We start from the raw sequence: 16,690 nt of genomic DNA, 5'->3' as shown, positions 1-16,690 counted from the left end.
TTAAGTCCAGAGGGTGAAGTGAGGGGCAGAACCAGGCTCTCCATGTTAGTATTCTGACTAAATATAGTGCTCTTTGCACTGTATCACATTGCCTCAAACATAAATCTATAACACTCATCTTGTAGGAAACTATTTAAAGCTTATTTTAAATATTTAAGGCATACATACATTTTTTCAGAAGTCTGTTTTTAACCTGTTATTTTCAGCTTGTCCTCTTCTGTTTCACAGTACATGCTTTTAATAGAAAACCTTGCACTTGACAATTTTTCCATTAAGTCTTTATAGGGTATGTTTTGTACATATATGCTTGGTCCTAGCAGTGATACCAATTAGAGAATAGATTTCCTAATTACTCTGTGGAATCAATTCTATCCCCTCAGGTAAGAATACAAGTATAATTGCATCCTTGAATTTTGAGACCTTTTTCATTTGCTACAAATGTGGTCACATCATTTTATTTTAAGCTGTAATTTAATAAATAGTATAACCATGAAAAAATACTGAATTGTACCATTACCTGGAAAATCATTTCAACATTGGTAACAGCTTCTCTCTATGAAGTTTTGCTTAGGTGAAAAATGCTAAATGTATCATACAATCTTAGTCTTTTTGTACCCACAAAACAAGCAATAAATCACTGGTTTAGCTGTGCAAAGTACTGTTTGCTCTTTAGGTCTTATCTCAATATCATAATTTTACAACATAATTTATAATCTTGTTTCTTAAGACAGTGACCACATAGTGTACATGTTTGACATGAGCATAGATCTTTATAAGAAGTTCCCTTAGCTACCAACATAGCTCTGAAAAGTAAAGCCCAAATTATTATATTTTTCTACTTAAAATTTTTATTAAGATATATCAGCTATATATTGTGGTCACAGAAATGTCTTGACCTTAGACCTAAACTTTCAGTTTCAGTTTTAAAGTATAGATTACAAGAGAGTTGTAGTCTTTTTAACTATGATAGACGACTATAACAAATTGCTATTATTTTATAGTTACCATTCTTCACATTTCTTAAGGATATTCAATTATATTTTTCATAATGCATAATCAAATTTAACATTTTCTTATTAGTTATACTGGGTCAAGGATATTTAATTTTATCAGTCAGAACAGACTTCCAACAGTGTTGCTCATAACTCATCCATCACAAGCTTATCATAAAATATGATATCATAGATTTAGAGCTGAGTGAGACCATATAGGCCATATGGGCCAATCTCATTTCACACACACAAGGAAACATGTAGAGGAATAAATAAGCCTTCCTATAAATTAATATGAAACGGTATTTGAATCCAGGTTTTCTCAACTCCAAGTTCAGCACTATCTACAGCAATAGGTCATTTTCCCTCCTAAAAATATAATTAAAAAATCATTTTTAAAAAAGACTAACTTTATTCTCTAACAAGCCTTTTCAGTAGATTTGTCCTCGTTAATCATTTAATCAGTTAAAATAAATCTTGAAGATATAATCCAACTGTATTTAAAAGTTTATGAAATCAGAAATTCAGAAATAATAATGCTTTAGAAAATTTTCTATTAGGGGCACCTAAGTGGCACAGTGGACAGAGAATGAGCTCTGAAGTCAGGAGGACCTAAATTCAACTCAGTCCTCCTACCTTTATTAGCTGTGGAGCCCTGGACAAGTCACTTAATCCCTCTTATAAAAAATTCCAAGAGAAATGTTTAGGAGCAATTGGAGTCTAGTGCAGAAGTAGAACATCATTAACTGAAAATTATACTATTGATATTAAATGAAAAAGTAGGGGTAAAAGTTAGAGGCACGCCTATTGCACCTTTCAGTAGTTTCAAAGGAAAACAAATTTGGAACTTTGTAGTAGACCAAGAAAAAAATTAACCCTCATTTGGATTGATTCAAATGAAAGAAATATTTGTTAAATGTCCGCTAGAGTCAGAACACTGGAGAAAGCTTTAGAGTCGATCACTTTTGCATAATTTTGTTTGGAGGAAAAAAATAAGATACTTATTTGGTTTTGCATTATTTCTTTAGAGAAATTATTAGGCATTAGGAGAGTCTGTTTTGCATCTTTTCTTTTAGAAAATCAATATTCCTATAATGTAAAGAGTGATAGATTGGGGAACAGAGGACCTGTTATTGAATTTTTGTTCCACTCTTTTCTACCTCTATGATCTTGGATTAGTCTTCAACAGTCTGAGTCTTGGTTGCAAAAATATAAAATGAGATGATTGAATTAGATAGCTTCCAAGTTTCCTACCACCTCTGAATCTGTGATCCTGTTTTATGATATAGTGAAGCTATTGTCTACAATCTATATGTTAATGCTAGACCATCTTTTCTTTTAAAAGCAAAGATCAAAATTAATTCAAACCTAGATGAAAGAATAAAAATGAGAGAAAAATATAATGTGCAATTAAAATAACTTTGACTTGACCTATTTAAAACTATATATATATATAAAATGCTAAAAATGAGAAATGGGTCAAGTGTTATTAAGCATCTATTCTGTAGACATATAACCATTGGGGATGTGCTGAGAAAGGAAAGCGTTATTCTTGGATACAATAATGCAAGAAGCTATATACAAACAAGATATATATGGGATAAATTTAACATTCTCAGAAGTCACTAGCATTAAAGAAGACATAGAAAGACTGAAGTAGGGCTTTTACTGAGGGTTCAGGGAGCCAGGAAAACCAGGAGTCAGTAACAAAGGAAAACAATAATTCCAAACAAGGAATCCCAGCAAAAATACACTGACTTTTAATGAGTGTGTTCTTTGATGAATGGCAGTCATTTTAATATTTGATCCTGGCAGTGATAGAGGGATTCAGTGGTATTTATTGCATTGAAGGGAGTATGTGTGCCATGATCATACCTGCATTTTTGGAAGATCATTTGGATAGCTGAGTGGATGGTGGAGTGAAAAAGATTAACCAATAGGCTGTTACATTAGTCTAGGTCTGAAAATGAAATTCTGCATCAGAGTAGTGATGGTGCCTGAGGAGAGAAGAGGCTCTATACAAGAGATGTACCATTTAACAAGATTTGGCATTAGATTGGATGTGAGGGTTTAGGGTGAGAAGTAGCAATGAGACTTATGACCCTGGATGAGTAGAAGGACAGTGGTAGGGACATCAGAAAGAAGGGAGGATGTGGTGAGGCAGGGGTAAAAGGGATGGAAGAATGAGTGCGAATAATGAATAAGTTTTGGGCCTGTTGAATTTAAGACGTATATGGGTTAACAATTTGGGAAAGATTGAAGATTAATGAGTGGCAATGATAGAGGGAACAATCTACTGGAGAAGATGGAATGAAATCACTTGTGTGTGTGTAGAGAAATTTGCCTTGTCAAGAAAAAAGGCCACTTCTTTATGTGAGATGGAGTTTAAAAAATTATGTAGAAGTAAAATGATAGGAGGATGATAGCCCCAGTTAGCACAATTTGTGCATGGAAGTAAGGCTATTAACACTAGTCACAAGAATTTCATTCACAAATTTAACATGATGTAAATCAATTATTATAGTGAGGAATCCTAGTAAATCTAAAATCTTCAAATACTTCTTTTCAGCCAAACAGAAATATGGTTGCCATGGGTCACTGCACAAGTTTCCAATATTTCATTTATTATATCATATAGAAAAGAATGGTGAAACATCCCTTTCCAAAGCAGCAAGAAGCAATGGAGGGAAATAGCTCCATTGAGTCTTTTAATATTTTTAAGCAAAGTCATCTCAAGGATATTTAAGGGTGACCCTGGAAGGAGGACCACAGTCAGAAGATAGAAAAGATCTTTTTATAGCAATTTCTTTTATCCATGAAGAACAGTAAAGCCATTACATTTGAATTGTCATATAACATGTTCTAAATATGTATATGAAGAATTAGAAAGGGTACTAAAGAAAACAAACACATAAAATGCAGCTGGGCTATACTGATATAGTCTTGAGAAATTGTATCTGAAGGAAAAGAAACTCTTAAACATATGGGGGAAAAAACATAACTTAAATCTTATTACCCAAAAAGGCAAGTAAGAAAACAAAAATAATCTCCAAACTGTATGCTTATTTGCACATTTATATATAAAATGTTATCTCCACATGCACATAGGTATGCTATTGAAAGTACTAGAAGGCAACAGGTCAGCCTTCAAAAGCTATTCCATTACAACCACATCTTTGTTTTCAACATATTGACTGAAAGATGTAGTGAATACTACCTTATTTACCATAGAAAAGCTTTTTTTTTTCAGCTGAGCAAAATGTTCCACTTAAAGGCTCCACTACAAAAGATATCTCCCTAACTACCCACATAATCAAAAACCAAATAGATAATGAATGCCTATTACCTAGATTATGAGATGCCATTGTAGATGAGCAACCCAGCTGTATGTGCCCATGAGGCAGAACTACAGATGAACAATGAGTTGAACCCAGAACTGAACAGATGAAGGAAAAAGGCAGAAATACATTTGTGAACTTGCAGAGTTTTTGAATGACCTCAGGCTTGGGCCTGAAACAAAAGGCCTAACTTTTTAATGCCATACTCTTCTGGTGCTTTTCAGTTCCATTCAGTTCAAGTCAATAAACATCAAATAAGCTGCTACTGTACACTGTGCTGAAAATATTCAGAATACAAAGACAAACATAAAACTTTTCCTATTCTTAAGAAACTTGTATCTTATTAGGTGTAGATTGGGGACTAAGGAACAACAGCATGTAAACAATATATAAAATGTAGACAAGAAAATTTCATGTGATTTTATTGTGGGGGTAGGACAGAGGACTAATAACTGGAGAATCAGGAAAGACTTCTTAAGGTGTCTTCCAGTTCTAGGTTGTCAATCTGTTTTTCCAGAGTTCCAGCAAGAAGGACAAAACAATTTGTATCTGTGGCTTTATTACTCCTAAGTAAGTAGACTTGGGGGCAGTGTTAAAACTGAGTGCAAGGTGGGCATAAGCAGCAGGAGTTATAAAGACAAAAATTACAGAGGGTGTGGTGGTGTAATCACATAGTGGTCTTTTTCAGGTCATCTCTGTGCTGGGTTATTTTTCAGAACTGGTTGTCTGGCCTAGCAGGGGGAGTTCTAGGTTCAATCTGCCACTATTGGGAGGAACTTCTGAAATGCCCAGCAAGGAATGCTCAGTTTTATCTGATTCCCAGGTCAGTCCTAGTGATGAGGTTCGGCGCAGGAGTTTTGGGAACTCCTTCTAGTCAGCATAGGTCCTTCAGAAAATCCGAAAAGTTAGACTGGCAAAAAGAAGTTCTGGATGATGGAGCTTGAGCAAATCAAGGTGATTAGTTGTCATTAACAATCCCATTTTCAGAATGTGTGTAATCTTATATTCTTTTAAGAAGTGGTTAAGCACAGGGTTCAGATTAATGAGTAGCCAGAAATAAGGCTGTATATTTATTTAGGCTATATTATATAAGGTATCAGTGGCTTGAAGAATGAATTTAAATGAGGAAAACTTAGGGGCAAGAAACTTGTTGCAATCTAAGGCATGAGTTTGATGGGGTTCTAGATTAAAATAGGTGACCATTGTCACTTGACCTGTCTTGCCATTGGATTATAGTGACTTTGGAGGAGAGTGAGACTGATAACTGCACAGTTCTGTCTCACTTAAATCCAATTCACATACAAGTTAAAACATCATCCTGCTTAATGTAATTGATCCTCTTTGAGAATGTAGGATGAACATTGCTTTTTTTAAATAAAATATCGTATTTCTCCAAAAGATGCTAGTATATCAAGTTCTAATCACCTTATTTCTGTTTCAGTATATTTTCTCTAAGGTAGTCTTCCTTAATATTTTTTACTAGTCTCTTTTACTATTGTTTCCTGGAACTTAAATGCTTATTGATTGACAATTCACAGTAAAGGAGAAACTACTATAGTTTTTTTGTTTTGTTTTGGTTTGGTTTGGGGTTTTTTGGACAGCTTTAATTATTTTCCTTACATCAAGCCTAAATCTGCCTCTCTACAATTTCTGACAGTGGCTTCTAATTCTGCCTTATTAAACCAGATAGAACAAGATTAATCTGTTCTTCTCTATGAAAACCCTACAGATATTTGAAGATAGTTACTACATCTTCCTCTACTTCCCAACTCCTCTGAGCTACATACATCTTCTGTTCCTTGAGTGCATTCTAATATGGAATCATCTGAAAGTCTCTACCCATCCTGGTCACCCATTTTGGAATGCTTTCCAGTCTTGTCAGTGCTTTTCCTAAAAGGTGATACTCAGAACTGAGTATAATAATCCCAGTGTGATATGATCAGGAAAAAATAACCACAAATCTGTCACCTCCTTTGTCTTAAATGCTGTGCCTTTCCAAAGAAGCCTAAGATCACATTTGTGTTTTTGACTGCCATAGCACACTGTTGACCCATTGAACTTGATCCATGCTAGATCTTTTCCAAAATACTTAAGTCATGCCTTTCCCATCTCGCACTTAGGAAACTGAATTTCTTTAACCCAAAGGCAAGACTTTACATGTGTCCCTATTAAATCTCATCTTAAGTCCAATATTTTAATGTTACTGTGTTAAGAATCTTTTTTGGTAAGAGAGAATCCAATTCTACCATAAAATGTATTACCTACCTCTCCCAGCTTTGTGTCATTATTTGTTGAATTGTATGTGTATTTTAATAAACATGTCATCAATGCCCTTATTCAATTAACTGATTAAATGTTAAATATCCCAAAGCCAAACAGATCCCTAGGGATCCCTAGGGCATTCCTTTAGAGACTGTTTTCCAAGATGACATCAAGCCATTAATAACTATTCTATTTGGCTATTCACACAGTCCTGTAAATATAAACTATCATCTGGTAAACATTTCTCCATCTGATTCATAAGAATAAAATGAGAGTCTACCAAATACTTTAAGAATAAGATAAAATCTGTCTAGCATTCTATCAGTCTAATAAACCTGCTGGATTTTAAATTGATCTATGTGCTTTAATAATAATGACATTTCCTGCATTGGGATTCCATTTTCTCTCCTTAACTTTTTAAAAACTAAGTTGATCAGTGATTTACATAGTTCCCTGTAACTGCCAGGAGAGCACGTGTTTAAGGTTGACCCTCCCCAGCTGTTCTGTGCTGACTTGATTGGTGAGACAAAGAGAGGGAAGTGACTTGTGTGGGAGGAGCAAGAGAAACTTGGGTGGTGGAACTCACGCTCACTTGCACTCGTGACCTGGCGTTGGGGGCGACGGTAAAGATCTAGAATAAAGACGTTTAGTGATCCTGACTCCTGCTGATTTCTGGAAAGATAGAGTTCCAGCAGTTCCCCATTGGTAGTTCTGGACAGTTCCCCTTCCCCTCATTCTGAATCGTTTCTCTTTGTGTCATTAATATACCTTTCTTAAGAACTTGCCATCCTTCTTAGGCAGTCTGACCAAGCTTGTAGAATTTCTACTGGAATCCTACATATTCTTTGTCTACACTCTTTGAAATCTCTCAAAACCTATTATGTACGTCAAACAACAGTAAGCTCTTTTCCTCTCTTATAAACTAAGATGAAGTGTTCAGATTCACCCAAGGTTCCCATATTTCCACTTCAGTTCCTTGTTAGTGAGAATCAGATCCAGAAAAGACACTCCTTTATTAGCTTCCCTGTATTTTAAAGGATGAAATTAAGACAAGCTAAGAAACTAATAGCTGCCTTGCTTTTGACAAAGTGAGAAGTCTAGTAAATGCTCAGATAATTTAATATATCATGCCTCTGTGCCAGGCTTGTGGTCTGTTTTTCAAACTTCTCAGCTATTTCCTCTTTCTGTCTAGGTTTTCTATAGAATGCTCTGATGACAATTATCAATTTCGTTTTTGTCACCATTTATCTTCACCCGAAAGCTTTATCTTCCTGTCCCCACTAACTGGTGCCTGGATTTCCTCACATTGATATAAATTTTAATATACAATTATTGTCTCCTCCCTTTTTACCTATCCGGTTTCTTGTGATTTAAGGCATACTCTTTCTTAACCATGTTTCTGTTGTAGACTTCTTTCCACCAAGTGTCAGTCACACCTATCAGGTCAAATTTCTCTCCTCACATCAACAATTCTATTTTGTCCTACCATGGATATTATGCTCCATTTAATGATGGCTCCAATCCCATTAGCTACATCATCCTCTGAACTTTGTATTTTTTTAAATTTAGTTTTCTATGTAGTTTTTTCCTCTCAATAGAATGTCAGCTTCTAGAGAACAAAGATGATAGCTGACATTTATATAGTGCTTATCATGTGCCAAGCATTGTGCTAAGTACTTTACAAAAATTTCATCTGATCTTCACAATAACTGTGCCAAGTAGATACTATTATATTCCCATTTTACATGAGGAAATTGAGAAGATAATTGTCTTTATAATACCATGCATAAAAGAAAGTGCTTAATGCTTTTCAAATTAAACTGAGTCATAATAAAATTCACTAGAACGATGTCTTTTCACAAAAAAATTTTCTAGCTACATTTCCTGTCATATACTTATAGTTGACTTTTTTGTTTTAACACTGGCCCAGGAATTTTCCATTTCTCCTTTGAAATTTTATTTTTTAATTTCTATTCACCTTGGGTGAATTCTTTCTCTTGATAGGTAGAATATTCTCACAAAAGTTTTGAAGATAGGAGGAGAAAGGAGAAATTTGGTAGTTGCTAATGGTTTTTGTTTTTTTAATAATACCAAGTATGATTTCATAGTATCTGAAATTGACCAATTTTCAAGATATCTTAGAAATGAATCCAAACGGTTTTACAATTGTATTGTCATAGGGTTTCTTCAACATTTGTTCAATCTAGCCTAATAATCCCACCAAACTTACATATTCATAAATGCTCTTTGGTGCAGGCAAAATGTGGTGGATTTACTATCCTTAATAAGCTACTCAAATGCTTCCAAATCTATTCCATTTTCCATAATTTTTCCTTCTAAATTAATCTGCTATGTTCCTGAAATAGTATTGCATAATTGTCTCATGACAAACTTTCTGCAGAGTGATTTCTGTTATTTTATGATGTAATACAGTCATCTATCACACTTTTTGGTATTTTGTAAATGAATCTGTATTCCAAATGAGTGTTGCTCTTGGCTGCCAAGTCTCTTAACTTGGCAGAGTTCAAAAGTTTACTAGCTTAGGCAGTTTTTGAGCAATTTTGGCTTTCTTGCTGTAATAACTGCTTTGATACAGTAGAAAGAGCACAGTCTTTGGAATAAGTCGATTTCAATTCTGGCCTTGCTATCACTAACTTGAGAGAAAATCACTGCTCTTAGTCTCAGATTCCTCACTTTTAAAATGAGGGGGTTTAGTTTAATGGTCTTTTTTCAGCTTTTTTCAGCTCTAAATATGATTTCATGAAACTTTTTTAAATGGTGAGAGTCATTGACCATCTTTATCCCTCACTGTTTTTAGAGTTTTGTTTGAATATCTGAAGTTAGGAATATTGCAATTGTACACAGTGCCCATTTTTACCTTTTATTCTAGTTCGGTGTTGATTCTGGCCCTTTATACTGAGACAGCTAATAAAAAAATTATACCCACAGCACTAAGTAGTCCTTCCTATTAAGATATATTTCATTTTTTGTGGTGGCTTTTGGTAATTGCCATTTCCAGAGCCTTCTAATAACTCTTTTCCTAATGAAAATGTTTCATATGATAAACCATTGTTGATGCTTTTGATTAAGTAGCCTTTGGTCTCTCCTGTTTCCTAGTCCTACTTTTTCAATATTCTTCCTTTCTGCTTATCTTTGGTATTGAAGTCAATAAGTATCAAATTATTATCAAATCAGTAAGTATCAAATAAATATCAAAATATGTAAAACTCTTTGAACCATAAAATAGTTTACAGAAGGTGTAGTGTTTTTTTTTTTTTGACAAAATATCAACTGAGATACAAGAATTTCAGTTACTACAATGCCACTCTATAGATGAAAAAATAGGCTCAGTGAGGTTTAAGTGAATGAAACATTAAGCGCTTACTGTGTGCAAAGGGCTATCTGCAAATCACTAAGCAGTGAATGTACAAACCCAAAAGTAGTCCCATCCCTGCTTTCAAGGAGCTCAATTCTATTGAAGAGGCAACCATGGAAGGCTTCAGCTTAGATGAAAAGATGCATGATTCTTAGAATGCAGAGGCAAAGATGTGCTCAAGCCTTTTTGATATTTCCATTGAAGTCATTTTCTGAATTAAACCAGTTGAAGTGACTGTCTCAATGCCACAGAGCTTTGAAGTGGCAGAACTAGGTGTCAGATCCAGATCTGCAAAGTATACAGTGTTGGACCAGGAGCCAGGAGACCACAGATATTAGCTCTACAAAGTTGGGTCGCTTAACCTCTCGGATCCTCAAAGAGAAAATGTAACCATCCCCACAGCCTGGTGAGGCTTAAATGAGATTCTGTGTGTAGATGTTATTGACCACTTACAATCTGTGAAACAATTTTTGTAGTATTTTCTTTAAAAAAAAAAAATTTAAAAAAAAGTTTCTCCAAATATTTAAATTACCAGGCTAGCAAACAAGTCTTTCAGGGAGGGTGAGCACCAGGAATGGCGATATGTTAGTTCTGGATTTTCCTGCAGTGAATAAAAATATTTTGTATTCTTTCAGAAATGCATCGCATTTTTAAAGATGGTGCATCATAATGTGTAGGATGCTACAAACAAAACCTATTTGTTCGCACTACTTTGGGACCATATTTTTCTGTTCTTTGGACGTTCCATCTAATCAGAAGGGTGACCACAGTATCCAGGGCAGTCGCCTGTTCTCGTGAGTGCCAAAATGCCGTATGGCAAACTGCAGTCCCGACCCAGCCTCCGGCGCGAGCCTCCTAGCCCAGGTCCGGCCACTCTCGCTATAACAATTGCTTAGCTTTTCTTTCCCTCATACTCTCCGGTCTGACGTGGCCCGACCCGTCTGGCACAAGGAGCACCAAAGAGAAGCCACTCAACATTCAAGGGAGCGGAGGGAGATGCCTTTCAACGAAATTCTCCCAAGGCCCTCGGACCTAGATAAAAGCAGGACATGGGTATGGGGCAGAACAAGCTCCATTTGGAGATGTCCGCCTTCATTCCTACCGCTCCCCCCGAACTACATTTCCCAGGAGTCCGTTCGCGACCCGGCGAGGGGGCTGGGATGTGAGGGAACAGGCATCAGTTTTCCCGCGTATTTTCTATAAAAAGAGCGGCAACAAGCGCCGCGGGGATGGTCCGCGTCCCTCCCATGCCGAGGCCAGCCCGAAAGCAAAAACCAGAAACTTCAGACCGTTGCCTCATAAGTCGGCCCCGCGCGACGTGTCCGCTGAAGTGGAGGCAAATGCCGCCATCTTCTCTGCCGGCAGGGGAAGCGGCCGGCCGGGTGCCCCGCCCCACCGGCAGACAGCGCGGCGGGGCCCACGGCCGAGGGAACCTGCACTTCGGTGACGTGGGGGTGCGGGTCCCTCGCAATCGTCCCCTCCCCAACCCGAGACGCGGCGGGGCGGGTCTGAAGGGGAAAGAGCGCGCCGCAGCGAGCTCTCCGATGGAAGATGGCGGCGCCGCGAGGGGAGGCGGCTGCGGGGCGGTCACGTGGTGGGGGCAGCGCGCGATCCTCTCTTAAGTGATCTCTGTGGTTCGGACGGACACACAGGAGGAGCGGCGCGCCGGAGTCCGCGTGGCGGAGTGCGAGCGCGAGCTGGAGCAGCCGCCTGCTCCCCGCGGGGCCGCCGCCGCGTCCGGTTTCGGTATCACGGGCATTTTCCTTTTCTTAGATGCTGGGATTTCCCCGAAGGGTAACGAGACCAGCGTCGAGAGGGGACCTTGGGGTCCTGCCTCTGCCGAGCGCCCCCGGAGCACGACCGGGCGGGCGGCAGGAGTCGGAGCCGGCGCCGGCGAGCCCGCGCGGGCCGCCCCGGGATATGGGCCGGCCACCGTCCCTCCTCCGGGCCCCGCCGGGCGCTACGGAGTCGAGCCCGGGACTGGGCGGGGCTCCCCGCGGGCCGCCCGCCCCAGCCGCCACCGCCTTGCCGCGGACCTTTGTGCGTGGGTCCTGCGCCCCCGGCCCCCGGCGCCCCCAGCCCACGCCGCTCCAGCGTCCGCACCATGGCCCTGGCTGAGGTAGTAGTTTGTGCTGTTGGTCGGGTTGTGACATTGCCCGCTGTGGAGATAACTGCGCAAGCTACTGCCTTGCTAGTGCTGGTGATGATCAGCCGCGGGTGAAGACAATGGCCCGGGGAATCCCCTTTGTTTTCGGGGGTCGCCGCGGGGGCGGAGGGGGCCGCCTCCTCCTGGGGAGCTGCCGCGAGCCCCGCGCGAGGGGCGTGGGGGGTGCGCGGGGTGTTTGCAGGGCGGGGGAGGAGGTGGTGGAGCTGGGGAAAGGGTCCAGGCGTGGTGGGGGGCGTTGGTGGCCGTGCGGGAGAAAGAGCTGGTCTGTCGAAATCACATTGTGAAAATCTAGCCCACTTTCCTAACATGTTTGCCCCCAAAGTTACAGAAAGCCTTAATTTAGTCAAGGTTTCTTGTAATGAACGAAAGCTTAGGGTGGATTGGAATGCTAGGTGAAGTGACTGGCCACATAGTACTTACTCGGTAAATGCATTACGGGAAATTCTGCCCCCTTTTGCAATTTGTTTCTACTTTTATCTGCATGGATTTTATCTTGCTTTTTCGGGATACTAAGATGAAAACTTGAATCGATTTAAAGACGCTTAACTATTGTGGATTGCAACTCACGGTACGATTAAATTTATTGATTAAAAACTGTATGGAACATATTAAAACGTAAAATAAATCTCCCTTCTAATTAAAGTGAATTTTTGTTTTTCTTTTTTTAAAGTTTGACTTCTGGGGCTCAAATAAAAAAAATGGAGCTATTAAAAGTGTTTGGGGTGGAAGGTTTGGAGTGGTTCAGTCCCCGTTCGTGTATATGGACAATGTATAAATTTATTTTAAATGTCCTGGAAATAGAAACCTTACTGTCAAAAGAATGTTAAAATTTTAACCTGGTCTCTGCTTCTGGAAAAAAAAAGCGGGGGGGGGGGGGGGGAGCAGTACAGATCGTGACCCTTTGGTGAATACAACTTCCAACTTCCCAAATAAAGTTCTTGTAAATGAAAGAGAAGCTCATTTCATAAGCTTATAGTTAGGTCAGACGGGGGAAGGGAGTGATTTGGTCTGGGCATTGTGCCTGGAAAAGAAATATTCGTTGATTGTATCTTGTTTTAATAACTAAATGATTGGCTACATTACTACAGAATTGCTCTATTTAATAGCCATATATTATGTTTTTAGTATTTTAAAAAAGGAAAAATAACTTTTTAACTGCACATTACTTTTTAAAAATCTTTGTGCTCTACTTTGATCGTTTTTTAACAAAGTTCTAACTTAATAAAGTCATTAAAAATATTTTGACTTTAAGCTAGTGATAATGTAGCCTTAAAGGAAACACTATTTTACAGTCTGGTGCTTCTTTACTCTTTAATATGATCTCATCCAGAATGGAGATGACCCTGATGGAGATAGGATTGTGCTGAAAAATCTTATATTCTCTCTCCAGAGATAGGAGATTCTTAATGTGGCATCTCCTATTTGCTTTTTCTGATACTGAGTAAAGTAACTTAAAATTTTTCTCTTTATTTAATTGAGCTTGTGATTTGAGCAAAATGGAAAAGAATGTCTTAGTCACAGCACTTAATTTTAAATGCTTTTATTGTCATGCCAAGAAATTTTGAGATATCAAACTGAATTATAGGATAAATAACTGTAGTTATTCCTGTTTGTTTCATGATCTGTAACAACTGCTAGCTTTCATGTGACAAAGATTAGCCTTTCCATTATACTTGTGCCATGAGAAATTTCTGTTAATACCCCTCCACCTCAAAATCTTTTTATTGTTTTTGTTCATTTAATATAACAAATGAGATACAGGGGACCTTAAATACATCACTCTGAAAAGGTATTTGAACTAATTATTGAGAACTGCATATCTTGTTTCATTTTTTTAAATGAAATGTAATTTCAACCAAAAGCTTCTATGTAAATAAATACTATGGAAGCCATATTGGGCATATGACTGGAAGCAAGGATATGAAGGTAGTTGGTTTTAATGCTTCCATTGTGAAAGCAGTTTGGCTTGTAAGTTATTAAATAAATGTGTTGGATTTTTATTATGAAATATTATTAAAACCCAAGAAAGTTAAAAAGTGAGATTCCAGAGTTAACCTCAAAATTAACCTTAGTTACATAGGATTGCCTCAGAATTTTTTTTACAAGGGGAAGATTTCCAGAATATCTTGTGTTTTACTATTATCTTAAAGATAGAGTTGATATAAATAAGAATTCGAAAACATTTAGAAATAGTTTTTAGCACTTACAAAGCTGTTTTCTGGACACTGAAGAAAAAGTTTGATTTTAGAGCATTTGAAAAAAGTTTCATAAGACTGAATATTGCCACAAAATGCCTTAATGCCTGAAATACTACATGCTTTTCTTCCATCCCAGAATCCTTTGAAGAGATCTGTTCTTCCAGCATGCATTCCACTGCACTGTACTGAATTGCCATTGGTTTTTTCCCTCAACAATTTTACTCAAATCTTTTTCCAAGCCTTGTCAGTCTTGCCAATCCTTCCATTATATTTCACATGTGTCCTTTTCTCCAGTCACACAGCCCATACCTTCTTCCTCTTGTCTTGACTGTTATAATGGCCTGTTAATTGAACTACTTGCCTCCAGTCTACCCTCCAAACCGTTCTTTACATAATTAAGAAACTTATAACTAAAGCACTGAACTGCCCTCCCCTACTCAAAAACTTGAATGACTCTCCTTTGGCCTCTGGTTTAGAAAACAAACTTCTCAGCCTTGTATAATCTGGCTTCCACCAAGCCCCCCCCCTTCTGTTCTTAGTTCATAGAGTCCCCTTTATACACTCTGTTCTAGTCCAATAGAACATCAGATGCTTTTCATACAGTACATCCTACCTAGCTTTTTAACAATTGTACTCCCATGTGTCAAAGCATCACATCTGCAAGAAACTTAGCTTCTTTCAAAGCATGGTTCAGGTGCCACCTACTTAGAAAAGATACCTTTCTATGATGCCCTTTATTGTTAGCACTCTATAAATTACTTTGTACTTATGTACATAATGTATCTATCCTCCATCCTAATAAGAATATAAGTTCCTATGGGCAGCAAATGTTTTCTTTCTGTGTTTATATCCTTATAACCTAGCATAGTACTTTGTACAGAGTAAGCATTTTAATACTGAATTGAATCAACTATTTCTCCAGGGCCACATTCTAGTCTTTATTCTCCCCTCAATCTGGTTCTTTCCACTCAAATTTTCAAAGAGCATTGATTAGTAGGAGCAAAATCTTGGACCATTCCTAAACACTTTTTCCCATGTGACATTTAATTTCTGTGTCAAGGCTAAAAAGGGGGAAGCCTATAATCATCAAAAGAGAATTAGAATAGGTTGCAACAGTGCTTCTTAAAGTTCTTCCATTTGTGACTCCTTTTAGTCTGGAAATTTCTACTCGAACCTGATATAAGTATTATAAAATAGGTATACAAATCAAACACCCCCACATTCAGTAATGAGATCTTATATAGGATCAAAAATCATTTTAAGAAGTTGGAGGTTATACCTAACCAAAATGAAAATAGAAACAAAGATTAATACACTGATAACACTGAAAAGCCTGTTGTCAAAATATCTAAATCTTGTAGGCAAAAATATCATGAATTTTGGTGGAGTTTTCTCCCCTAGAATTACTAGACTATTTTTCAGTTATCTACTCAACCATACTACACTCTTGTGTTTATACAAGATTTAAATACATGAAGCAGAGCAGTGGGACACTTAAAAAAACTTTAGTGAAAAAATTGATCGTAGACATTTACCACAATCATTTCCAAATGTATGCGACCTAATTATAATAGGTCACATTATCCCTCCTTCCCCCAAAAAGAAAAAGATAATTAGGTACCTTTTACAACTATAGCTATGGGGAGAATTCTTTACTGACTAAAGACAGGGATCATAAAATATAAAGTAGACTATCAAATACATGAAATAGAAAAGCTTTTGTAAAAGCAAAATTACTACAACTAGGATAAAAAAGGAAATCATTGGTTGAAGAGGCAGAGGATTTTGCCAATACTTTAGATGAGTGATATCCACACTAATGTGAGGAAATATTGGTGTCAAAGAATATGAACAGTCATTAAAATAAAAAGTCTATACTATTAACTGCCATATAAAAGATTGGTCCAGATCACCAATATTCTCAAAAATAAAGTTATTGTGGTTGTTTCACCTCATGCCCAACAAATTGATAAAGATGCCCAAAGATGGAAATAGTCAATGTTAGAGGATATATGGGAAGCTAAGCACATAAACATGTCACTGGTGTTAGTGCATCTGTGAATTTGCTCATTCTGGAAAGGAATTTGGAATTATGCAAAAAATGTTGCTAAACTGTAAATACTTTTTGACCCAGAAATCCTGTTTCTGAACACATAACAAAAGAAGGTCAAGAGATAGAAAGAAAGATCTCATATATACAAAATATCTGTAGCAGCACATTTAAGGGAACTGGAAATAAAATAAAATACTTTTCCACTCTGCCATTGTTACTCTGTAGTAATGACCTTCTTATGCCCTCCAACAAGATTTTCAGAATCAAGATAACTTACATCAAGGAGAAGAAGCAAAATCATCAC

This window comes from Sminthopsis crassicaudata, chromosome 5 (assembly GCF_048593235.1).
Source record: "Sminthopsis crassicaudata isolate SCR6 chromosome 5, ASM4859323v1, whole genome shotgun sequence".
In the NCBI taxonomy this organism is placed as follows: domain Eukaryota; kingdom Metazoa; phylum Chordata; class Mammalia; order Dasyuromorphia; family Dasyuridae; genus Sminthopsis; species Sminthopsis crassicaudata.
The sequence above is the reverse complement of the archived record's forward strand: the minus strand, read 5'-3'. Positions refer to the sequence as shown.